Here is a 27051-nt window from a genome sequence, read left to right as displayed (position 1 = left end):
TCAGCGACCCTCAGTTTCTTGATTCTGAAATTGCCTTTATCTACATATCATTCTCTCGCCTTGGTTATCCTTTGCATTTCATCAACTGTGCCTACTCTCAAGCTAAACGAAATTTCTTTCATCCTAAACCTGCTTCTAACACTAGTAGCACTGTACTATGCCTTCCCTTCATATCTGAACTCAAAACTTTTACCAATACCTTTCGTCCTCTTGACATTAAACTCGCTTTTCGACAAACTAACACACTTTGTAGCAATCTAGTTCACACTGCTCCTCTTGCTTCTAATGCTACTGGTGTCTACTACTCTATTTCCTGTTCATCTTGTCCTCTCCAATACTTTGACGAAACTGGCCGTACACTGAATGACAGACTTAAAGAACATAAGAGAAGTGTTAAGTCTGCAGACACTAACAATGCTCTCTTCTGCCATGTGAGGGATTCTAATCATCCCATTGATTGGTCTTCCTCCAAAATAATCTTTCCTGGCTCTACTCTACACAGACGCCGTCTTGTAGAATCGGCTCTTATACACAATGTACCCAACATGAACTTGAGTCCTGGCTTTGTTGCTGTGGACTCTTCCCTTTCACAGTATATACTCAAATGCTCAAATCTTTCTAACAAACGTGACTTAACATAAGCTTACCCCTTCCATTTATCTTTCTTTCTCTTTCCTTTTCTTTCTCTCTTCTCCCCTTTTCTGTTCATTGTCTTCTCCTACGCTCCCTTGCCATCCTCTTCTTTTTCCTATTACTATCTCCTTCGGTGGTTATAATAGGAGCTGCCTAGTATGGGCCAATAGGCCCTCTGCATTTCTCATTATTACTACTATCCCCTACACCTTACTTTCCTCCTCAGCTCTTTCTTGCCTATTTATTGCCTGTCTCTACCTCATCACAATCGACTTGAGAATGGTCCAGGACGGACCGAAACGTCGTCGTCTCTCTCTCTATGTATTTATATATATATATATATATATATATATATATATATATATATATATATATATATATATATATATATATATATATATATATATATATATATATATATATATATATATATTGGTAGCAGTCTTTCCTGTAGATATATATTATTAAATATGACCGAAAAAGTAAGATTAATAATTCTAACACGAATTTTCTCGATCTTTCTTATATTTCTTTTCACTGTTGATGGTAACTGAAAAATCAATTCTCCAAAATTAATTTTTATTTCTAGTCTGACGTGACACTTGAACGCGTTTCGTAAAACTTATTACATTTTCAAAGACTTTAGTTTACACACACACAACTATAAATGAAAAGAGTTTAAACAGCTTCGATTTTATACCTGCATTTGGATGAGGTGACATGTTACAACAGTTTTGGATGAGGTGAAAACAAACTTTCAACACAAGACAGAACACGAAACAATGGGTATAATATTTTGTACGTTAAAGGGAAGAATGGAAGTAACTGCAGAGGGCCTATTGGCCCATATTTCTTGATGTTTCTATATTGGTGCGGAGTCTTGAAGTAGGTAGAATATAGTTGTGCATTAATTGGCTGTTGATTGCTGGTGTCGACTTCTTAATGTGTAGTGCCTCGCAGATATCAAGCCGCCTACTATCGCTGTATCTATCGATGATATCCGTGTTTTTTGTTAAGACTTTTCTGGTGATGGTCTGGTTGTGGGAAGAGAGTATATGTTCCTTAATGGAGCCCTGTTGCTTATGCATCGTCAATCGCCTGGAAAGAGATGTTGTTGTCTTGCCTATATACTGAATTCTTTGAGGCTTACAGTCCCCAAGTGGGCATTTGAAGGCATAGACGACATTGGTCTCTTTTAAAGCGTTCTGCTTTGTGTCTGGAGAGTTTCTCATGAGTAGCTTGGCCGTTTTCTTGGTTTTATAGTAGATCGTCAATTGTATCTTGATTTTTGTCTGCAGGGATAACGTTTCTATTAACAATATCTTTCAGGACCTTTTCCTCTGTTTTATGGGCTGTGGAAAAGAAGTTCCTGTAAAATAGTCTAATAGGGGGTACAGGTGTTGTGTTAGTTGTCTCTTCAGAGGTTGGATGGCGTTTCACCTTCCTTCTTATGATGTCTTCAACGAAGCCATTGGAGAAGCTGTTGTTGACTAGGACCTGCCTTACCCTACAGAGTTCTTCATCGACTTGTTTCCATCCTGAGCTGTGGCTGAGAGCACGGTCGACATAGTCGTTAACGACACTCCTCTTGTACCTGTCTGGTCAGTCACTGTTGGCATTGAGGCACATTCCTATGTTTGTTTCCTTAGTGTAGACTGCAGTGTGGAAACCTCCCCTCCTTTCCATGACTGTTACATCTAGAAAGGGCAGCTTCCCATCCTTCTCTATCTCGTAAGTGAAACGCAACACAGAATTCCGCTCAAATGCCTCCTTCAGCTCCTGCAGATGTCTGACATCAGGTACCTGTGTAAAAATATCGTCAACATACCTGCAGTATATGGCCGGTTTCAAGTTCATGTCCACTAAGACTTTTTGCTCGATGGTACCCATGTAGAAGTTTGCAAACAGGACACCTAGGGGAGAACCCATGGCGACCCCATCTACTTGCTTATACATGTGTCCATCCGGGCTCAAGAAGGGTGCCTCTTCAGTACAAGCTTGGAGTAGTTTCCTTAGAATATTTTCTGGTATGTCAAGAGGAGTACAGGCCGGACTCCTTCTGTAGTTGTAGAGGCAACTACAGAAGCATCATACTGTCCCCCGAGCTCAAAGCGGCAGCTGAGAGCCTTCGTGAGAACAAGGAGATAGTTGTCAGGAGAGGTGACAAGTCGCCAACATACGTTATTCTTAAAAAAGACGAATATCTGGTGAAAATGAACCTCATACTCTCTGACCAAACTAAATTCCAAAGGGTAATGAAGGACACTACAGCCGAATTGAAAGCAAAGGTCAACAAATTGATCGAAACTGTGAACGCCAAGAAATCCGGACTCCACCTGCCAAAGATTATTGGGGAATATAAACCTGAATATGCGTATGGAAATGTCAAGACACACAAGCCTAGAAACCCACTTCGGCCAATCATCAGCCAGATACCCACACCCACGTACAGACTGGCGAAACGACTCAACGGCTTGCTGACTCCTTATGTCCCTTGCGCCTTCAGCCTGAAGTCTCCTAAGGAATTTGTTGACTTACTGCGGGGAACACGAGCCACAGGGATAAAAGCCTCGTTGGACGTAGAATCACTGTTTACCAACGTACCTGTGGATGAAACAATCGGGATGATAGCCGACAGAGTGTATCGTGATCCGGCCTGTACTCCTCTTGACATACCATCAAATATTCTAAAGAAACTACTCCAAGCTTGTACTAAAGAGGCACCCTTCTTGAGCCCGGATGGACACATGTATAAGCAAGTAGATGGGGTCGCCATGGGTTCTCCCCTAGGTGTCCTGTTTGCAAACTTCTACATGGGTACCATCGAGCAAAAAGTCTTAGTCGACATGAACTTGAAACCGGCCATATACTGCAGGTATGTTGACGACATTTTTACACAGGTACCTGATGTCAGACGCTGAGCTGAAGGAGGCATTTGAGTAGAATTCTGTGTTGCGTTTCACTTACGAGATGGAGAAGGATGGGAAGCTGCCCTTTCTAGATGTAACAGTCATGGAAAGGAGCGGAGTTTTCCACACTGCAGTCTACACTAAGGAAACAAACATAGGAATGTGCCTGAATGCCAACAGTGACTGCCCAGACAGGTACAAGAGGTGTGTTGTTAACGCTTATGTCGACCGTGCTCTCAGCCACAGCTCAGAATGGAAGCAAGTCGACGAAGAACTCTGTAGGGTAAGGCAGGTCCTAGTCAACAACGGCTTCTCCAATGGTTTCGTCAAAGACATCATAAGAAGGAAAGTGAAACGCCATCCAACCTCTGAAGAGACAACTAACACAACACCTATACCCCCTATTAGACTATTTTACAGGAACTTCTTTTCCACAGCCCATAAAACGGAGGAAAGGGTCCTGAAAGATATTGTTAGTAGAAACGTTATCCCTACAGACAAAAATCAGAAGATACAACTGACAATTTACTATAAAACAAAAAAAAACGGCCAGCCTACTCATGAGAAACTCTCCAGACACAGAGCAGAACGCTTTAAAAGAGACCAACGTCGTCTATGCCTTCAAATGCCCACTTGGGGACTGTAAGCCTCAAAAAACTCAGTATATAGGCAAGACAACAACATCTCTTTCCAGGTGTTTAACGATGCATAAATAGCAGGGCTCCATTAAGGAACATATAGTCTCTTCCCACAACCAAACCATCACCAGAGAAATCTTAGCAAAGAACACAGAAATCATCGATAGATACAGCAATAGCAGGCGGCTTGACGTCTGCGAGGCACTACACATCAAGAAGTCAACACCAGCAATCAACAGCCAATTAATGCACAACTATATTCTACCTACTTCAAGACTCCACTCCAATATAGAAGCATCAAGAAATATTGGCCAATAAAATAGGCCTTCTGCAGTTACCTACCTTTAATACTCATTGTTTCGTGTTCTGTCTTGTGTAAAAGGTTTATTTTCACCTCATCCAAAACTATTGTAACATGTCACCTCACCCAAATGTAGGTATAAAAATCTCGATGTTTAAGCTCTATTCCGTTAAAGTTGTGTGTGTGTGTGTGTAAACTAAAGTCTTTGAAAATGTAATAAGTTTTACGAAACGCGCTCAAGTGTCGCGTCAGACTAGAAATAAAAATTAATTTTGGAGAATTGATTTTTGAATTACCATCAACAGTGAAAAGAAACGTAAGAAAGATCGAGAAAATTCGTGTTAGAATTATTAATCTTACTTTTTCGGTCATATTTAATAATATATGTCTACAGGAAAGACTGCTACCAAAATATACTAATATATATATATATATATATATATATATATATATATATATATATATATATATATATATATATATATATATATATATTAGTATATTTTATTCATGAAAACTTGGCTTATTAGGCAAATCGGGAATTGCATAATAGGCTGAGAAGTGCGTTCTGGCTACTAGGTACGACATATATATATATATATATATATATATATATATATATATATATATATATATATATATATATATATATATATATATATATATATGTCGTACCTAGTAGCCAGAATGCACTTCTCAGCCTACTATGCAAGGCCCAATTTGCCTAATAAGCCAAGTTTTCATGAATTAATTGTTTTTCGACTACCTAACCTACCTAACCTAACCTAACCTAACTTTTTCGGCTACCTAACCTAACCTAACCTATAAAGATAGGTTAGGTTAGGTTAGGTAGGGTTGGTTAGGTTTGCTCATATATCTACGTTAATTTTAACTCCAATAAATTTTTTTTTTACCTCATACATAATGAAATGGGTAGTTTTATCATTTCATAAGAAAAAAATTAGAGAAAATATAATATTTCAGGAAAACTTGGCTTATTAGGCAAATCGGGCCTTGCATAGTAGGCAGAGAAGTGCGTTCTGGCTACTAGGTACGACATATATATATATATATATATATATATATATATATATATATATATATATATATATATATATATATATATATGTCGTACCTAGTAGCCAGAACTCACTTCTCAGCCTACTATTCAAGGCCCGATTTGCCTAATAAGCCAAGTTTTCCTGAATTAATATATTTACTATAATTTTTTTCTTATGAAAAGATAAAGCTACCCTTTTCACTATGTATGAGGTCAATTTTTTTTTATTGGAGTTAAAATTAACGTAGATATATGACCGAACCTAACCAACCCTACCTAACCTAACCTAACCTATATATATAGGTAAGGTTAGGTTAGGTAGCCAAAAAAAGCTAGGTTAGGTTAGGTTAGGTAGGTTAGGTAGACGAAAAAACATTAATTCATGAAAACTTGACTTATTAGGCAAATCGGGCCTTGCATAGTAGGCTGAGAAGTGAGTTCTGGCTACTAGGTACGACATATATATATATATATATATATATATATATATATATATATATATATATATATATATATATATATATATATATATATATATAAAAGTTTGTGAGGGTACCACCTCTGGTGCCAATGTGGGGACCCATAGCCTCGGAGAAGAAAATAAAAAGTATTCAGAGGAGACCTTGTGGTTTCTCACTGAACACTAATATTATCTTCTCCTACCACCCCCATTCTTTTGTATGTACACATATATATTTACTTTATTTGAAGTTTGTTACAAAAAAGGAGTTACATATGGGTTACAAAGATGGTTGTCATAGGTTGTCGAGTTCCTCCAGCTCGACAACCCTGGTCCCCTGGACAATATGCAACTGAAAACTCACACCCCAGTGAGTTTTCAGTTGCATATTGTCCAGGGGACCATTCTGGCTTGTTCGCATTTGTGTTCCTCACGTGTGCCCCTAAGAATGAGGTGATTTGGTAAAATGCTATGCCCAAGATAACTATCCGAGTGCCGGCGGTGGGGTGGTTCAAATAGCCTCGGCTATCACCTCATTTTGTCCGGTCGTGATGGTCAAGTGGATTAAGGCGTCTTGTACATACCAGTTGCGTTGCTTCTGGGAGTATGGGTTCGAGTCACTTCTGGGGTGTGAGTTTTCAGTTGCATATTGTCCAGGGGACCATTCTGGCTTGTTCGCATTTGTGTTCCTCACGTGTGCCCCTAAGAATGAGGTTATTTGGTAAAATGCTATGCCCAAGATAACTATCCGAGTGCCGGCGGTGGGGTGGTTCAAATAGCCTCGGCTATCACCTCATTTTGTCCGGTCGTGATGGTCAAGTGGATTAAGGCGTCTTGTACATACCAGTTGCGTTGCTTCTGGGAGTATGGGTTCGAGTCACTTCTGGGGTGTGAGTTTTCAGTTGCATATTGTCCAGGGGACCATTCTGGCTTGTTCGCATTTGTGTTCCTCACGTGTGCCCCTAAGAATGAGGTGATTTGGTAAAATGCTATGCCTAAGATAACTATCCGAGTGCCGGCGGTGGGGTGGTTCAAATAGCCTCGGCTATCACCTCATTTTGTCCGGTCGTGATGGTCAAGTGGATTAAGGCGTCTTGTACATACCAGTTGCGTTGCTTCTGGGAGTATGGGTTCGAGTCACTTCTGGGGTGTGAGTTTTCAGTTGCATATTGTCCAGGGGACCATTCTGGCTTGTTCGCATTTGTGTTCCTCACGTGTGCCCCTAAGAATGAGGTGATTTGGTAAAATGCTATGCCCAAGATAACTATCCGAGTGCCAACGGTGGGGTGGTTCAAATAGCCTCGGCTATCACCTCATTTTGTCCGGTCGTGATGGTCAAGTGGATTAAGGCGTCTTGTACATACCAGTTGCGTTGCTTCTGGGAGTATGGGTTCGAGTCACTTCTGGGGTGTGAGTTTTCAGTTGCATATTGTCCAGGGGACCATTCTGGCTTGTTCGCATATATATATATATATATATATATATATATATATATATATATATATATATATATATATATATATATATATATATATATATATATATATATATATATATATATATGACATATGTATATATATATATATATGTCGTACCTAGTAGCCAGAACTCACTTCTCAGCCTACTATGCAAGGCCCGATTTGCCTAATAAGCCAAGTTTTCCTGAACTAATATATTTTCTCAAATTTTTTTCTTATGAAATGATAAACCTACCCATTTCATTATGTATGAGGTCATTTTTTTTTACTGGAGTTAAAATTAACGTAGATATATGACCGAACCTAACCAACCCTACCTAACCTAACCTAACCTATCTTTATAGGTTAGGTTGGGTTAGGTAGCCGAAAAAGTTAGGTTAAGTTAGGTTAGGTAGGTTTGGTAGTCGAAAAACAATTAATTCATGAAAACGTGGCTTATTAGGCAAATCGGGCCTTGCATAGTAGGCTGAGAAGTGAGTTCTGGCTACTAGGTACGACATATGTATATATATATATATATATATATATATATATATATATATATATATATATATATATATATATATATATATATATACACATATATACATACATATATACATACATATATACATACATATATACATACATACATATATATATTAGTATATTTTGGTAGCAGTCTTTCCTGTAGACATATATTATTAAATATGACCGAAAAAGTAAGATTAATAATTCTAACACGAATTTTCTCAATCTTTCGTACATTTCTTTTCACTGTTGGAGGTAAATCAAAAATCAATTCTCCAAAATTCATTTTTATTTCTAGTCTGACGCGACACGAGCGCGTTTCGTAAAACTTATTACATTTTCAAAGACTTTAGTTTACAAATACACAACTGAATAGAACTTACGCATCTCCGATTTTATATCTACATTTGAGAGAGGTGGATGGGGTGAGGTGGCATTAATAGGGTATTAATTTCATCAACACAAGACAGAACACGAAACAATGGGTATTGAATAGAAGTGATTGTAGAAAGCCTATTGGTCCATATTTCTTGATGCTTCTATATTGGAGCGGAGTCTTGAGGTGGGTAGAATATAGTTGTGCATTAATTGGCTGTTGATTTCTGGTGTTGACTTCTTGATGTGTAGTGCCTCGCAAACGTCAAGCCGCCTGCTATCGCTGTATCTATCGATGATTTCTGTGTTGTTTACTAGGATTTCTCTGGCGATGGTTTGGTTGTGGGAAGAGATTATATGTTCCTTAATGGAGCCCTGTTGCTTATGCATCGTTAAACGCCTAGAAAGAGATGTTGTTGTCTTGCCTATATACAGGGTTTTTTGGAGCTTACAGTCCCCAAGAGAACATTTGAAGGCATAGACGACGTTTGTCTCTTTTAAAGCGTTCTGTTTTGTGTCTGGAGAGTTTCTCATGAGTAGGCTGGCCGTTTTTCTGGTTTTATAGTAAATCGTCAGTTGTATCCTCTGATTTTTGTCTGTAGGGATAACGTTTCTATTAACAATATCTTTCAGGACCCTTTCTGGAGGAAAGGGTCCTGAAATATTCTACCCACCTCAAGACTCCGCTCCAATATAGAAGCATCAAGAAATATGGACCAATAGGCTTTCTACAATCACTTCTATTCAATACCCATTGTTTCGTGTCCTGTCTTGTGTTGATGAAATTAATACCCTATTAATGCCACCTCACCCCATCCACCTCTCTCAAATGTAGATATAAAATCGGAGATGCGTAAGTTCTATTCAGTTGTGTATTTGTAAACTAAAGTCTTTGAAAATGTAATAAGTTTTACGAAACGCGCTCGTGTCGCGTCAGACTAGAAATAAAAATGAATTTTGGAGAATTGATTTTTGATTTACCTCCAACAGTGAAAAGAAATGTACGAAAGATTGAGAAAATTCGTGTTAGAATTATTAATCTTACTTTTTCGGTCATATTTAATAACATATATATATATATATATATATATATATATATATATATATATATATATATATATATATATATATATATATATATATAAATATATATAACACATTTAGGGACCGACAGCCTCAAAGAAGGGAACAGAGCATTTAGAGAAAAACTTGCCATTTAATTCTGAATATGTGTGGGTGTTCACTTCTCCTACCAACCCCTTTCTTCTATGTTGTACACTTTATTATGTAACGTTATTCAGTTACATATACAGTTACGTTTGGCAGGAACCGAGGATGCAGCGGGCATTTTCCCCCTCTGGATCGCGACACTGAAGCGCTGGCTGAAAAAAATTGACGCTCTATGGTTGCTTGTAGTGTAATGAGTCTGAAACCAAGATCCTTAAAGAACCTTCTTGTACTCTCTCCCCATGGGCCTAGGGTCTCAGATCCTATTGGGACGAAGTTGTACCTGTGATCTAATTTCCTGTACTTGATTGACTTGTATCTTTCTCTGTGCGTCGCCGTGGCTCCTGATTGGCCGGGAGAGAGATTGACGTATGTGGTTGATAGGGTGGATACGCAAGTATAGTCCCATGCCAACTGCCTGCCGCCCTTCCAAGGGCGCAGTGTAATTCCGTCTGGTCGACCAGGCTAAGCTAAACAGAGTCACGTGTTCTATAGAATGCGGGAGGTCTCTCTCTGCTGGACACTGGGCAGAGGCAAGGCTTCTCCTGATGATGTCATTGACCTCGTCGTGCCTAGAGTGCCAATCGCCAGATTTTCCACAGCGCAGGCCATGCAATCCATATTCGTCAGCGTCTGCCTCGCCGCAAATACACCTATGAACAGTGTGGATAAGGGCAGCAAGGCGGAGAGCGACTGCAATACGGAGCTCCTGCGGATCAAGACGTGTGCCTGTCGCAGACAAAGGGACTGCCAAAAGGAAGTCCCCTGCATGGGGGGCCTGCACAGCTGTGAGGCATGCACGTTCACTGGGGATTGTTGCTGCCTCCAGCAAAGCTGTGGTTTCTTTGTCTACAATGGGATTGTCCCAGCTGGATTGTTTCTTGGCTTTAGGCATGGTTGGTCTGAGTAGTGGGTCTGCCATGGGACCCCATTTTGTGTTGCATTCCGTGTAGTGGGGGTCCTGTATCCCTGCTAAGTCACACAGGTTGTCAGGTAGGATTTCTTTAACCAGGTCATCTGATGCTGAGGAGGAAGGCTGGGACAGCAATTTGGGCGGCGGTGCGGGCATCCAAGCCGCCGAGCCTGACAGGAAGAGAGGCTTGTTTCCACTGGCATTCGTTGAGGGTGAGGTTAACAACTTTTTCTAGCATGGTCTTCAATAATAGGTCATACTTTTCAAGCTTTGGGCTGTCATAGGATGGGGTTACCCTCAGAAAGTAGGTTAGCCTTGGAAGGGATAGGCATTAAGTGAGGAGATATAAAGCATCGTGGGCATCGATGTCAACTATCCTGTCTTCCATCCTCCTGAGGTCTGTGATTTTCTTATCAAGGATCTCCTCAATGGCGTTAAACCCGAAGGGGGCTCCAAGGAGAGTGCTGGTCTCATCCCTAATGACATGGGCTCCAGGCAAGGCAGGCCTAATTCTAGCTATGATGTTTGGGTTGGAGGAGTCTACTTCACATTTGGAAGGGTTCAGGATGAGACCCAGGCCTACTTCTTGCTCCCTTATTTTTCTGATGTCATCCAAGTCTAGGGTGCCAGCTATAGTGCCACCATCCAAAAACCATATGTTGAACACGGTGGACAAGCTTTCTGTGATTTCTTAAAAGACTAAGCAGAAACGAAGAGGAACAAGGGGATCATTTTGCTGAATAACTTCACATGATCTGATTTCGTATTCGCCAAAGAGCAGTCTTGACTCTCCACTGTAGCACGATATTATGAACAGGTAGATGGGCCGGAAATGGCGATGTACGGCACAAAACACTGCATCTCTTCTGACCATGTTGAAGGCATTCTTAAAGTCTAGTTTAAGTAGGGCCAGGAATGGCCCTACTTAAACTACTTAAGTAGGGTCAGGAATGTTGGTGATGTATGCTCGTGCTGCATGGGCAGCCGCTTCACAGCATTGGGGGATCCCAAGTCCTAGCTGAATTGGTTTCAGCCATTCAGCCGCTTGCTGGCTGACAACCCTCGTAGCAGCCTTAGCAACCAGGCGTCGGAGAGTGTTGCCAACAGTGATTGGCCTGATTCCTTCGTCCTTCTTTTTGAGAGCACAGAGGGAGGGACCAAAAAAGAGAGGCCTGATGACCTCAGGTATCTCACCAGCCAGGCACATGTTGACGAACCTTGTGAGTTCCATAAGAAGATCTTGTGCAGCATGACCAACCGCAGGATTTAGCATTTGCTTGATGTGTTGAGGTTTTAAACCTGTAAAGCCGCCTGCTGATCCAGGTGGAAAGGAAAGGGCTGCTTTGACCTCAGGTTCACCAACAGTTAATGGGTCTGAAATGGTCTCGGCTGGTGGCGGAACGATGTTGTCGCCTTGAGGGGCTCTAGATGGGTGCTTGCTTTGCAGGCCCCGTGCTGTGGCTGAGTTTCGAGGAGCAATTTTCTCGTCACTGGTGAGAACTCTAATAGCACTTGCGGTATTTACCTCTTCAATTTTCTTGGTGATTTGTGCTCTGATTTAGTACGTTTCAGATGTGATGTTGTCAGACTTAACCCACTACACCAAGTCAGACTTGGTGTAGTGGGTTAAGGCGTACTAGTTATGGCAACTACTGGAAGGTAGTTGTGCTTTCTGGGTTCGAGGCCCACTGGTGGGTGTTGTCTAAAGATTGTTAATCTTCACTTGTGGTTCAAGCAAGTATGTGCTTATATATATTTATATATATATATATATATATATATATATATATATATATATATATATATATATATATATATATATATATATATATACATACATACATATATATATATAAACATCGATTATCAGTATGTCAACACAGAAAACATATTCCATTATCATTATTTTTAGGCGTATACAACAAAGGTATTTAAAGCTAAAACTAAAGTTTATGAAAGTCACAGAAATAATCATTGCAAATATTGTTTTGAGTACTTACAATAAATTTTTTAACCCCATACATGATGGAAGACCTCAACGTCTGGCATCTACCGCAAAGTTGGTGACCTGGAGACCAAGGGGCGGGTAGTGATTGTACCACACTCGGACATCGAGGCTGCCCTGGACACTCTGGTGCGGCAGGGCGACCACGTCCTTATGGAGACGGACGACGACGTCATAAGCCTTATGTTCGATGATTTTCTTCGAACAGGTACGCTGCCGTGAGTACTGTACAAAACATGTAAAAGGTCCCGGTAGTACAGTCGGGTTCGTTCTCAACTCGCACTCAGGAATTCCAAGATCAAATTCCAGTCGGGACAGATATGATTGGGCGCATCACCTAATGACCCTGTGGATTTGCATGCTTGGGACAGATAGTAGTTCGACTCTGGAAGAACCTCGATATCATACAAATACACATATATTTATATATTGGTGTATACTGGCAGCAGGTTTTCTTTCAAACATGTTTCATTGAATATGACCGCATATTCTGTATTTATTATTTTCTGGCTTAGGGCTTCTATCCCTCTAACTATTTTCTTAGCATCAGGGCTTAATTGAAATAGGAGTTCTCCAAAACTCATTTTCGTACTTTTAAGGTGAAGAAAAGAAGTGATTTACTATAGAGTGTATTACACTTATTTGTATAATTTGCACGACGTTTCGAACCTCCATGGTTCATTCTCAAGTGAACAGATCTTACAATACTAGTTGATTTTATACCCGCATTAGGTCAGGTGATAATACAATGAAGGTGAAAACATGGGGGGATACATAAGGGATAAACATAGGGGCTGCAGAAGGCTTATTGGCCCATACGAGGCATCTCCTATCTAAACACAAAGATTAATCCAGTGTAATTGGCCTGTTATGTTGGACATTGTCTTCTGTGTTGGCATCGATATGTTCTTGTCTTGTCCTTACTCTCATGGTGGGTAGAGTAAATAGTTCCGTGATTTGGGTGTTCATGGTAGGTCGCTCTATTCTTATGTGAATTGCCTCAAGAATTTGTAATCTTCTTGAATCTTGGGTTTTGTCTATTATGCAAGTATTCTTGTTCAACATTTCTCTTGTTAGAGTAATGTCATGGGCTTGTCTCATGTGATTCCTAGGGGCACCAGATTGAAGATGGCATGTCAAACGCCTCGTCAGCTTGGTCGACGTCATACCTATGTACTTACATTGAAGGTTACATCCTTCGTGGGGGCAAGTGTACATGTATACAACGCTTGACTGCTGTAGAGGGTTCTCCGTCGGCTTCGGGCTGTTTTTGATAAGGAGTTCGGAAGTCTTCTTGGTTTTGTAGAATATTATCAGGTTTATGTTTTGGTTAGGAGTAGTGCTTTTTACTCCTTTACGGATTATTTCTTTCATTATTCTTTCCTCTTTTATATGTTCACTGTGCATGGTTGATTTGTAATATAATTTTATTGGGGGTGTTGTGGTTTCTGTTCTAGGTTCTGAATTATACCAACGGTCCAAGTGTCTTCTTATAGCAGCGTTTATTTCCGCGTTGCTATATCCGTTGTTCACCAATACCTGAGTTACTCTTTCAAACTCTCTACTCACGTTGCTCTATTCAGAGCAGTGGGTAAGCGCTCGACGAATATAAGCATTGAGAACACTGGCTTTGTATCTTTGGGGGCACTCACTTCTACCGTTCAGGCATAATCCTATGTTGGTGGGCTTGGTATATACGTTGGTGCTTAAAGAGGTTCCTGTTTTTGTTATTAGTACATCCAAGAATGGCAGACTGTTATTTTCACTATTTTCATGTGTAAATCGGACTACTGACTCTCTCTCTAGGTGTCTTTTTAGGTCAATTAGTTCATCTGAGTCTTTTACTATTACGAATATGTCATCTACATAACGGCAGTATACAGTTGGTTTTTGTCTGCTACTGAAGACCCTATCTTCGATGGTTCCCATATAAAAATTAGCAAATAAAACTCCTAAGGGGGAGCCCATTGCTACTCCGTCTATTTGTAAATACATGTCTCCTTGTGGACTGATGAAAGGGGCTTCCTTTGTACATGCTTCGAGAAGACTTTTCAAGTGTGGCTCAGGTATGTCTAATTTGGGGGTGCTCTCGTCTCTGTATACTCTGTCCAGTATCATTCCTATGGTTGTGTCGACTGGGACGTTGGTAAAAAGGGATTCAAGCAAACCATCAACAGTGAACTATTTAACCTGAAACAACAACATAAAACTCTTGTAGAAACAAAGACACTCCATAAGTTAACATCCCTAAACGGTGGACAGCTAAAAATCCCTCGTCCTAAAGATGGCTACTTTAACCTGACTTCTTATGATCTTACCCAGGACCAACGAGACCTCTTAAATCTTGGTCTAAATTGTCAATTCTTATCTAAACCAAAGATGCATCAAAAACGCCTGGAAATCGAAATGCTTCTGGACGATATCCATAAGCTTGAAGACAACAAAAAAGTCATCACCACTGACACACTTCAAGCTGAACTACTTGCAGAAGCAGGGAAAAAACGAGGAACATATTCATCTACAATCTTAACCCCACGACTCAAAGAAGCAGCGAAACAACTAAAAAATCTGAAAGACGTAACAATAAGAATAGCCGATAAAACAGCAGCATATGTATTGATTCCTACCCATGAATACATGAACAAAATTAGCGACATCCTAAGTGACGACTCCAAATTTCAACGAATCACGAGGAACCCCGTAGAAGACCTTAAGCGGAAAGTAAACAAAACAATTACAGCAATCAACGCAAAGAAAGGTAGTGTGCATTTCAATAAACTTCAAGGCGACTATGGCTTAGGATATGCCTACGGCAATGTTAAGACGCATAAACCAGGTAACCCACTACGCCCTATAATCAGCCAAATACCAACCCCAACTTATCACCTGGCAAAGAAACTCAATGAACTCCTAACTCCATACACTCCAAGTAAGTTTAGTCTACAATCATCAGCAGATTTCCTAGAATTGATCAAATCTACCCAGCCCGATGGAATCATCGCTTCCCTGCACGTTGAATCCCTTTTTACCAACGTCCCAGTCGACACAACCATAGGAATGATACTGGACAGAGTATACAGAGACGAGAGCACCCCCAAATTAGACATACCTGAGCCACACTTGAAAAGTCTTCTCGAAGCATGTACAAAGGAAGCCCCTTTCATCAGTCCACAAGGAGACATGTATTTACAAATAGACGGAGTAGCAATGGGCTCCCCCTTAGGAGTTTTATTTGCTAATTTTTATATGGGAACCATCGAAGATAGGGTCTTCAGTAGCAGACAAAAACCAACTGTATACTGCCGTTATGTAGATGACATATTCGTAATAGTAAAAGACTCAGATGAACTAATTGACCTAAAAAGACACCTAGAGAGAGAGTCAGTACTCCGATTTACACATGAAAATAGTGAAAATAACAGTCTGCCATTCTTGGATGTACTAATAACAAAAACAGGAACCTCTTTAAGCACCAACGTATATACCATGCCCACCAACATAGGATTATGCCTGAACGGTAGAAGTGAGTGCCCCCAAAGATACAAAGCCAGTGTTCTCTATGCTTATATTCGTCGAGCGCTTACCCACTGCTCTGAATGGAGCAACGTGAGTAGAGAGTTCGAAAGAGTAACTCAGGTATTGGTGAACAACGGATATAGCAACGCGGAAATAAACGCTGCTATAAGAAGACACTTGGACCGTTGGTATAATTCAGAACCTAGAACAGAAACCACAACACCCCCAATAAAATTATATTACAAATCAACCATGCACAGTGAACATATAAAAGAGGAAAGAATAATGAAAGAAATAATCCGTAAAGGAGTAAAAAGCACTACTCCTAACCAAAACATAAACCTGATAATATTCTACAAAACCAAGAAGACTTCCGAACTCCTTATCAAAAACAGCCCGAAGCCGACGGAGAACCCTCTACAGCAGTCAAGCGTTGTATACATGTACACTTGCCCCCACGAAGGATGTAACCTTCAATGTAAGTACATAGGTATGACGTCGACCAAGCTGACGAGGCGTTTGACATGCCATCTTCAATCTGGTGCCCCTAGGAATCACATGAGACAAGCCACGGACATTAATCTAACAAGAGAAATGTTGAACAAGAATACTTGCATAATAGACAAAACCCAAGATTCAAGAAGATTACAAATTCTTGAGGCAATTCACATAAGAATAGAGCGACCTACCATGAACACCCAAATCACGGAACTATTTACTCTACCCACCATGAGAGTAAGGACAAGACAAGAACATATCGATGCCAACACAGAAGACAATGTCCAACATAACAGGCCAATTACACTGGATTAATCTTTGTGTTTAGATAGGAGATGCCTCGTATGGGTCAATAAGCCTTCTGCAGCCCCTATGTTTATCCCTTATGTATCCCTCCATGTTTTCACCTTCATTGTATTATCACCTGACCTAATGCGGGTATAAAATCAACTAGTATTGTAAGATCTGTTCACTTGAGAATGAACCATGGAGGTTCGAAACGTCGTGCAAATTATACAAATAAGTGTAATACACTCTATAGTAAATCACTTCTTTTCTTCACCTTAAAAGTACGAAAATGAGTTTTGGAGAACTCCTATTTCAATTAAGCCCTGATGCTAAGAAAATAGTTAGAGGGATAGAAGCCCTAAACCAGAAAATAATATTTTATATATATATATATATATATATATATATATATATATATATATATATATATATATATATATATATATATATATATATATATACATATATAGAAGGGGTACCACCTCTGGTGCAAGTGTAGGGACCCATAGCCTCGGAGAAGAAAATAAAGAGTACTAGTAAGTAAAGAGTACAAGAGTAGGAGTACATATATATATATATATTTTTTTTTTTTAAACCTAGAAGGGGTACCACCTCTGGTGCAAGTGTTGGGACCCATAGCCTCGGAGAAGAAAATAAAGAGTACTCAGAGAAGACCTTGTGGATCCTCACTGAACACTTTGATATTTTCTTCTCCTACCACCCCTATTCTTTTGGTATGTGTGTATATTTATCTAACTTTATTTGAAAATGTCATTACACAAAAAAAGTTACAATATTGATTACATGCAGGGTACAAGGCTGCTTGTCACAAGTTGAACAGCTCCTCCAGCTCCTCAGATGGCTGGCAGGAACCATGGATGCAGTGAGCATTTCCTCTCTGGATTGTCACACTAAGGCGCTGAAAAAGAAAACTGGCAGCTCTAGGGTCTCTAGTTGTTTCGATTAGCTTAGACCCCAACTCCTTCAAAAAGCTAGCAGCACTTTTACCCCAGGCACCAAGTGTCTCTGAGGCAATGGGGACAAAATTGTAGTGGTGCTCAAGGTCTCTGTATTTACGTGACTTGGCCGCTTCCCGGTGATTGGCAGCTCCTCCTGCTTGTGTAGCACTGAAGTCAACATAGGTATTGGCTAAAGTTGAAACGCAAGTGTAGTCCCACACCTACTGTCTACCATTCTTCCAGGGGTTCACTGTGATTCCGTCTGGGCGACCGACAGGCTCATCAAAGTTGCGGGACATTATATATATATATATATATATATATATATATATATATATATATATATATATATATATATATATATATATATATATATATATATATATATATATATATATATTCTCATGCTGCTTGAGTCCCGACACTATTAAGGAATTTTTAGCATAAATAATAAATAGTTGTATATCGCGGAAATTTTGAGAATAGTGACTTTATATATAATATAATTTTAGAGAATGTATAATTTTTGCAGTGAAGGAATTATCATTGGTTATATTAAAAATGATTTCAGAGAGCCTGCTAATAAAATTAATATATTTATTCTCAAGCAACTTTTCGCCAGCACCAACAAAGACAACGAGATACAACAATATAAGTACTGAAATAAACATTATTTTTTATATAGACATAACGGCAAATTAGATCTACTGAATGTATGTTGTAAACAAACTAAATAAACATAATTACAACAAATAAGAAAAATACAAGATCGTGCAGGACAAGAACAAAACAATAACACAAGTGGCAACAGTTTTCCCAGCCTCCCTCATGGGTACTATCCACCTGAGATATCAAGCAGAGCCATGGCAGTGTGTTAAAGTCTCAGGCTTGACATTAAATGTTATACAAGTAAAAACAGGTTTAACTTTTCGTCAGTGCAAGTAGGTAGTAACAATAATGTTAGGAAAGGTCATTTGCCTCATGGTCGTAAACTAACTTATATGGAGAACGTTCCAACTGTTTATAATAAATAGGTAAAAACAATTATGGCACAGAGACCACAACCTTTGGAAATGAGGAAATAGTAACGGATACAGAAGCAGGTTTGGTGACAAACGATAGAGGACAATATAAGGAAAGGCAATACTTTGCCCCAACACAGCACGATAGAATTAGTACACCAGAAAATGGCAGAGACCAACCAACCAGGCAAAGATATGTATAACGGAATCACAAGAACGCGATATGTCTCTGAGAAAATATTGAAGCCTACACGTGAGCGGGAATCACGTGGAACTTAATAGTGTGGCGCCGGATGGTGCTTTTCCGCGGAGCAAACCATACAGACACCACTCACAACTACTACTATACCTTGCAAATACAACATGTCACAACACTACAGGCTACAACACGTTAAGAAATTCACACACGCTCTATAGAGAAGAATAACATTAATGCACCTTCATAAATTACCTAATGATAAACTTAGAGTATAGTAACGTCTTTCGTTTTTCCTAACAAATAAGACAGGAATAAAGACGAAACACAAATTAACTTTCATAAATGAACTTCTCACAAAACAAATGAAGCTTTCACAGAAACCCCCACAAGAGATGAGAGAGATAATATTGTTTGTATAACAATTGATAATATCCATATATGTCAATATGTATGTCATATACTCAATTACCAATAGAGAATTTTAAGGATCGTGAAATAATTTAGTAAAGACATTTTTGGGAAATATTTCCACATATAACATAATTAACTATCTAATAAATACTTGTAATAATATACAGTTATGAGAATTCGTCCAATGATAAGCTTATAAGACTAATTATGAATTATTACTACTTATATTGAGTTATTATGAGGATAATTTCTCTGTTTTTAAAATATGATTTTTTAATAATAATATTACTGGGCAGAATTAACGTCACCACAAGGATTGAGTAACTGAACTACTTTCTTAAACCTCATTAGTGAATCAAAGTGTGGAGATAAAATCCAAGACATTATATATTAAACAAATCAATATATTCACTTCAGAATCTGTAATGATTCAAATTAAACAGCTCAACTCCCAGAGTAATAACTATTAGTTCTCACAAGAACGAGAGCGTGACTGTGGTGGAGGGAGGTCTGGCCATATTGGTTTGGACCACCATAAGAGCTTGACTATTGACATGGTGAGTGTCAATAGTCACTCAATAGTAGATAATAATATAAAGACACACAGTGTCTTTATATCATTATCGGACCCTTAAGCCACAATTACGGCCGTTAGCAGAAGTCAACAACGGCTCTGTTCCGGCCCAGGATAAGTATCTTCTCCCATTTGTTAGTAGTTGGATCCAATTATTGATAGTGGAAGTCAGTCAATCACTGGTAACCAGTTATGGTCAAGACGACCCTCAAACACTAGTAAGCATCCAAATATAACTAAATGATTTGTATTCAATTAATTCAATAAAAACAGTGAGAATGTTAACATAAATTGTGTATTTCTCCTATTAATTCTGCGTTGCCAGAAGGTGGAGACCAGTAAGAGTTGAGACCCGCTTGGGGCGTCGTCAATATCCGCAAGGTGACGCTGGTCTCAGGCCGACGGGCATAAACTTCCTGGGTTGTTGATGAACCTACTTATACTACATTTAGGAATTATCTGACCAGATAAGACGGATTGTATTTACTAACTCCATTCAGATAGCACAAGGATTTAAATACTACAAAAATTAATTCAGTTCACTTAAACCTACGATATTATTTTAATTAACAATTACAATTCCTGTTCTCTCTGAATTAACACTAACGCTATAACCCCCCCCCCCCCTGTGGGAATTATGTGGAAACTTCAATTACCAATGTATTACAGTCCACTAAAACTTAATAGGAATTAATATATACAGTCCATCTACTAAAATTAAAATAAAATATATAAACTTAGCCACTTAATCCCACAACATTATGTACGAAAGTTAGAAATATAATCTTTGTAATTATGCAGGTGCAACGACAACGACATATCGAGCCATGAGGAGGATTCGAACCTTCATACTTGATATTCCCAAGCACACAACCAAGACCATTACACCACGACATGGTCCAAAAGCAGTCCAACCTGGGATTCAAATGAATTCTCTAGGGGGAACCTGAGACATCCACTGAAGCCCAATCTGAGTTCCATGCATTGCTCCATGCACCCTGGCTGTGGACCCTTAGAAGATTCAGTGGATGGGAATGTGTTTTCCATGTAAGTTTTAGCAGTTCTTTCAGAGCTTCATGGCATTATATTTCATGAGAGAGAGAGAGAGAGAGAGAGAGAGAGAGAGAGAGAGAGAGAGAGAGAGAGAGAGAGAGAGAGAGAGAGAGAGAGAGAGAGAGAGAGAGAGAGAGAGAGAGAGAGAGAGAGAGAGAGAGAGAGAGAGAGAGAGAGAGAGAGAGAGAGAGAGAGAGAGAGAGAGAGAGAGAGAGAGAGAGAGAGAGAGAGAGAGAGAGAGAGAGAGAGAGAGAGAGAGAGAGAGAGAGAGAGAGAGAGAGAGAGAGAGAGAGAGAGAGAGAGAGAGAGAGAGAGAGAGAGAGAGAGAGAGAAGTGAATTAGTAGCGAAGCTTCAAGTACTAGTAATCTCAGGCTCCATCTTAGAGTTAATAAAAGACTCTCTTCAAGAACGGACTCTAAGGAGAGTCCGTTCCACACTCAACTGGTGACAGCGTTCCAGAGAATAGCATGCTTGGCCCTCTGCAGTAGAGTGTTATTTCAACGATCTACTTCATCTCATTCTTGAAGCTCAGGCCTATGCTGATGACTGCACTCTAACCTTCCAATACAGAAAAACAGAAATGCCAACTGCTGCAAGAATCATAAATCGCCAACTTTAAGCAATTTTTACCTCGGGTAGGAGATGGCAGGTCACATTTGCGATTGAGAAGACTCAATCGATGATGATAACCAGAGTGCACATTGCATATCGGGCAGGCTTCCAAATGGATGGCAAAACCCTACAGTTCACAGGTGGATTTAGGAATGAAGTCCGACTTTTCAATGACAATGAAGAGCCATGTTCTAAACCTAGCTCTAAAGGCAGCCAGAAACTTACAGCCCTATGGCGCATCTCACACCTTCTTGACAGCAAGAATTGCAAAACCTTATATGAAGCACAAGTTCGCTCTCATCTAGAGGAAGCGTATGCACCCTTTTTCTGGATCGCCTGCCCTTCATCATTCATCAAACTGTTGGACAAAGTGGAGAGGCCGTAAAGAAGGTTCATCTCTAGTCTTGACCAAGTCTGGTGGGAACGGTCTAAACATCAAAGCCTACAACACCGTCGTAACGTTGGTGGTCTTACTGTTATGTAAAAGGCCAACATCCTCAAAGTTCCGCACCTGCCCGAACTCCGTGGATTATCAGTAGCTGCCACCCACAGCACTAGGCTCTCAACCTTCAACACTCTCATGATGAAAGTGCCATTCTCAAGAACATCACTCCATCAGCAATCATTTACTACTAGGTTGACTTGCATCTGGAACTTCACTCAACAGGTCAATACTCAATACGAGAGATCATGTCAACTGATCACATGAAGGCTCTGGCACACAGTTGGCTACAGGCTCTTCATGTTCCTTATATGATTGCTACCTAATGTTGTTAATGAATAAAGGCTATTCCTTTTTGATGCACATAACAGCCTCGTGAAATATATGGGCTTCTAGGATCAGGCTTCAACTTAGCAGATGTAGGATTAAAGCTCTTCCTTGCAGTTCCACCAGGTTCCTTACATGATAGTTCCCTATGTGATAGTTTCAAAGTACATTCTCATGAAATAAATGAGTTTCTATGAGCAGAATTCAGTTGAGCAAAGGTAGGATTACAGCTCTTGCTTACAGTTTCACTAGGCATGTCATTTGACATCCCTTATGAACCCTAGTCTTACTTAAAACAAAAAAAGATACAGGAAGGGAGAGTGAGAGAGAGAGAGAGAGAGAGAGAGAGAGAGAGAGAGAGAGAGAGAGAGAGAGAGAGAGAGAGAGAGAGAGAGAGAGAGAGAGAGAGAGAGAGAGAGAGAGAGAGACAGACAGACAGACAGACAGACAGACAGACAGACAGACAGACAGACAGACAGACAGACAGACAGACAGACAGACAGACAGACAGACAGACAGAAACACACACACAGACAGACACACAGACACAGACAGACAGACAGACAGACAGACAGACAGACAGACAGACAGACAGACAGACAGACAGACAGACAGACAGACAGACAGATAGACAGACAGACAGACAGATAATGAAATAGAAGGGACAGAGAATTGAGAGAGAGAAGAGACGGAAGAAAGAGAAGAGAGAGAGAAGAAAGAGAAGGGAGAAAAGAGAATAAAGGAAGAGAGAGAGGACATAGAGAAGAGAGACAATACATTTGCTATTAGATAGAAAGGAGAGAGTGAGAGCAGAGAGAGAGAGAGAGGGGGGGGGGAGGAGAAAAGAGAAAGAGAGAGAGGGGAGAAAAGAGAATGAGAGAGGAGTGTGAAGAGATAGAGAAGATAAAGAGAGAGAAAGAGAGAAAGAGCAGAGAGAGAGAGAAGAGAAGAGAGAGGAGTGACAGAAGAGAGAGGAGTGAGAGAAGAGAATAAAAGAGAAGGGAGATAGAGAAGGGAGAGAGAGAGGAGAGAGAACCGAGAGGAAAAAGAAAAAAAGAAAGGAGAGAAAGAAGATAGAAAGAGTGAGATAGAATTAGAGACAGAGACAGAGAGATGAGAAACGGAGAGAGAGAGAGAGAGAGAGAGAAGAAGAAGAGAGAGAAGGAGAGAGCCAGTACAGGCTCTTTTCAGACCAGCTGTACACCTGGCCAGAGAGCCAGGTGTGCAGCTTATACCACAATTGCCAGTTTCCGTGATGCAGTGGTAAGACACTCGCCTGGCGTTCCGCGAGCGCTTTGTCATGAGTTCGTATCCTGGCCGGGGAGGATTTACTGAGCACAAATCCTTAACTGTAGCCTCTGTAAACACAACAGTAAAATGGGTACTTGGTTGTAAAAACGATTCTTCGCGGCGGGGATCGTATTCCAGGGACCTGCCCGAAACGCTACGCGTACTAGTGGCTCTACAACACTGTAACAACTCTTGTATATATCTCAAAAAAAAGTAGGTAATTTAATAAGCTATACACTTTTACCTTAAATTCATATAAATTATTCCACATATGGTGGTAATTAGACTACATTGGTTACATCTACTTTATATTATAATTATATTAGAATACAACTTAAAGTGTGTGCCTCAGCTGTGTGGTTGATATTACCTTATAGGCAGATCCTACATCAAATTAGGGTGTGGCACATGTAGTCTAGTTGTGCCATGTAATGGCAGCTGGCACTCATATGGCGTCTGTGTAGCAGCTAGGGTATGCAAGAAGCCACCGGTTATAGGTGGCCAGCTCAACTAATATCTCCAGGTCACAAGCTCACCACCCAAAAGAATGGGTTTTAATAGTGGCTCTATAATATATAAAGTACACATGATATATGAATTATTTGCGTGTAGTAAAGAGATAAACTCACTTTGTTTTGGGTTGAAGCCCCGTGTCTTAACGATAATTTCCTACACTTATAATGGTCACTATTACATGCAATAGGAACACCGAAAGCTGTTCTTCCCTTTGTTAGTGAGATCTTCGGTTGGTTGGATAATAGTGGATCCTTTGTCGAAGCTCGTGGGAAATGTTTGGTCTGTGTGTGACAAGTTAAGAGGGAGCTCTTCTTCTTCCTCATAGTAGGTGCAGTTTGCATGAAGGGTTTGTCCTGCCAATGACTGCACCAATACAAATGTTGGTGCCGGAGCCGGTCGGCCGAGCGGACAGCACGCGGGACTTGTGATCCTGTGGTTCTGGGTTCGATTCCAGGCGCCGGCGAGAAACAATGGGCAGAGTTTCTTTCACCCTATGCCCCTGTTACCTAGCAGTAAAATAGGTACCTGGGTATTAGTCAGCTGTCACGAGCTGCTTCCCTGGGGTGGAGGCCTGGTCGAGGACCGGGCCGAGGGGACACTAAAGCCCCGAAATCATCTCAAGATAACCTCAAGATTGGTAGAGGCGTTTATGTTGAGGATGATAAGAGTTTCAAAAGTGCTTGTTGCGTTGTGGTGTAGACAGAGGAGCGGCGACTAAAACAGAGGTGTATATTAGAGGGAGACTTGCCGCACCGTAGGCGGTGTGTTATGTTTATGGCGCAGCCTTGGGGCTGCGACGAGGTATTTGCTTTCTGTGTTTAGCTGTTGGTGGCGCCAGGTATAAATGTGTCGCGGGTCAGATGTGACAGAATTTGTTGGTCGACTGGAGATATTTAGCCAGGGCTTTGACTATTTGGTATTTTTCTTGTAGCGAGTGGTCACCGCCTCCTAATATATGCTCGATAGTTAAGGGTATTTTAAGTGAGATAAGTACTTGCTTGAAATTTACTCTGGCACTATAATGTCGGAAGCAGTGAAGGAGATAGTGTTCGATTGATTCATGCACCTGACAGTGGATGCAGAGTTCGTTGATGTCTGTTCTGTACTTAGAGCTGTGTGCTGCTAGTTTGGTGTGTCCCAGCCTTAATCTGGTCATCGCTATATCAATTTCTCTGCTTTTATATCTGACATGTTTCCAAGCTTCCCATTTCTTTTTAATGGACCCATAGTACAGAGGTGAGCATGACGTTTTCCATTTCGTCGCAAAATCTTGGGTGATGGTATTTTTGAAGGCTCCATTAAGTGCAACATGGGGAATTGGATGACGGGTAATGTGAGGTGTGTTGTGCATTGCTTTGGTTAGTTGATCTACTAGTTCATTATGGAGAATACCACAATGCGCTGGGACCCATTGGATAGAGGTATCATAACCGTTCAATCGATGTTCATGAAGAAGTTGAAGACATGGCTAAACAAACTCCTTGCACGTTGTTGAAGAGTGCGTAATTGTTTGAATCGCACTCTTGGAGTCACTGCAGATTGTATATGTCCTGATTGGTAATGTTGTGATTATTTTGAGAGCTTGATATAAGGCATATAATTCAGCTGTGAAAACAGATAGTTGATTTGGTAACCGCCATCCCTGCTTGAGATGGTATTGTGGTATCCATACAGCGCTAGTAACCGAGGGTACGTTGTTCATGATGATGCGAGATCCATCTGTATAAATCGCTGTGGTATTTGGGTAGCAATTTTTCATTGTTGAGACAAAGACTGAGGCTATGGCTGAGTTTGGTGCAGACTTTGGAATGTTGTCTTTGAGTTGCATTGCTGTATTAGGAGTTGTATAAAGCCAGGGTGGAATAGGGGGAACAGAAAGTTGGGTTTCCGAGTTTTGTAGTAGAGAGAGGTCTATATTGAGGTTATTTATAGCCCGTGTGAGGAAAGGTTGTGAGTGATTGGTTGGGAAGCGGGGGTTATGTGGGTTAACTGTTGGGTTAATTTTTTATCTGTATGGGTGTCTGGTGAGCAGTGGTACAGAGTGACAGATAGTTGGCACACATTATGTTTCGTCTGGTGGCTAAGCTTGTGAGGCCCGTTTCCCCGTAAAGTCCGAGGATAGGAGTGGAACGCATTGCGCCACATATAAGTCGCATGGCATTGTTTTGGATGACCTTTAGGCTCTGTAGGTTAGTAGGCGCAGCCGACGCATATGCTTGGTAACAATAGTCTAGTTGGCTGCGAATGTGGGTTGTATAGAAACGGAACAAGAGTTTATGGTGTGCTCCCCAGGTGGTACCAGTGAGGGCTTTCAGTATGGCGAGTCGGGGTTGTGTCCTCTGTTTAAGGTGTTGAATGTATGCACAGGTTTACATATCATATTATTCCGTGTTAGAAGGAAAATATCCCCCCCCCCTACCATACGGTTTGGTCTGTCCAGTCTCTGCATCTGAAAGTTTTTAAAAATAGGATTTTGTTTGGGAGTGAGCCAGGATTCGGTTATGAAAGCTAAGTCCGGTTCGGATGAGTAAAGGAATTGTTTAAGTTCTGTAAGGGATGTTTTAATGCTTTTTGCGTTCCAAGTCATGAAGGTTAGGGGAGCCATTTAGGATGTGTGGGTTATGGATATGTCTCTTTTCCTTGGTATGCCGGTTGGAGCCGAGCGGACAGCGCACTGGACTTGTGATCCTGTGGTCCTGGGTTCGATCCCAGGCGCCGGCAAAAAACAATGGGCAATGTTTCTTTCACTCTATGCCCCGGTTACCTAGCAGTAAAATAGGTACCTGGGTGTTAGTCAGTTGTCACGGGCTGCTTCCTGGGGGTGGAGGCAAGGT

The 27051-nt window shown here is 40.5% G+C and overlaps 1 pseudogene; it reads left to right on the top strand.

Moving 5' to 3' along the window:
* LOC123766619 (glutamate receptor ionotropic, kainate glr-3-like) overlaps positions 1–27051 on the top strand; it is a 322176-nt pseudogene that overhangs the window by 192671 nt on the left and 102454 nt on the right.

The sequence above is a fragment of the Procambarus clarkii genome, chromosome 62 (genome assembly GCF_040958095.1).
Source record: "Procambarus clarkii isolate CNS0578487 chromosome 62, FALCON_Pclarkii_2.0, whole genome shotgun sequence".
Lineage (NCBI taxonomy): Eukaryota > Metazoa > Arthropoda > Malacostraca > Decapoda > Cambaridae > Procambarus > Procambarus clarkii.
The sequence above is the reverse complement of the archived record's forward strand: the minus strand, read 5'-3'. Positions and strand labels throughout refer to the sequence as shown.